Source organism: Corvus brachyrhynchos, unplaced genomic scaffold (genome assembly GCF_000691975.1).
Source record: "Corvus brachyrhynchos isolate BGI_N302 unplaced genomic scaffold, ASM69197v1 scaffold32, whole genome shotgun sequence".
NCBI classification, from domain to species: Eukaryota; Metazoa; Chordata; class Aves; order Passeriformes; family Corvidae; genus Corvus; species Corvus brachyrhynchos.
The window spans coordinates 9,980,447-9,981,426 of NW_008237919.1; positions in this window are offsets into that span (position 1 = coordinate 9,980,447).

The following is a 980-nucleotide window of genomic DNA, read 5'->3' on the forward strand; positions in this document are numbered from 1 at the left end:
CCTGATTGCATACAGCAGCTTATTCTTTTGATGTATAGAGTAGGTGTAGGGCCCTATGGATTTCTTCATGGTGTGATGGGAACTGAATATTTTACAAAATGCAGTGGGACTACAAGGCTTTTCTGATAGCTGTTAGATTTAACAGGTGGACTGTGTCTATCTTCCATAGCTGGTTGTTTTTGGGGATGGGAGTGAAGCAGGCTTTGGGAGTTTTGTGATTGGATTAAGAACGCTTTGGCAATATTTTCAGCCTTAAGAAATGTTCTAGGATTACTCTTTCTTTAGCCCATCTGTCTGCAGTGTACTTTTTCTGTTCCACAGAAAATAACTCAGCTGTCTCCTCAGCACAGTCCTTGCTGGTCAATGACTGCATGTTTGATTGTAGTAACTTTTTGCCTGCTTCGTTATTTATCAATCATAAGAATTTATAAGGTGTCAAGACAACTGGCTGTGTTTCGATAGCTAGCACAAGGAGTGTTGCAGCAGTCTCTCTGCCCTCTTCAGTATTACATACGATAATGCAACTTTTCCTTCTGAGCGCTCTCCTGCGCTTGTCCACCCCCGAGCAGGGGAGAAAGGATGTCACCAGACAGTTACAGGGGTGGCTCTCAGCCGAAGTGCAAGACCTTGTGGGAGGAGTGGGACTGGAGGAAATGCCCAAGTCGCACATGAAGCCCAGGTGTGAACGTTTTCTTTGGGGACGCACAGACAGCGGGGTCTTCCCTGGCCTTTGTGGCCATCTCCTTGTGCCATAGTGGAGGGGCGCCTAACCACGGTTTGCACGGGAGAGGAACGAACACCGGCGGGCTGTGCGGGACAAGCTGCCTACGGAGTCTGGGGAGAGGTGCAGTCTGCGGCCCCGCCATGCTCATGGGAAGAACAATGTCGGGGCAGGGCTCTCCGCAAGAGGTCATTCCCCGTGCCGTCACCCTCCCGGCAGGACAGCTCCGACCCGCTGTCGGGTTACACCGCCCACATCT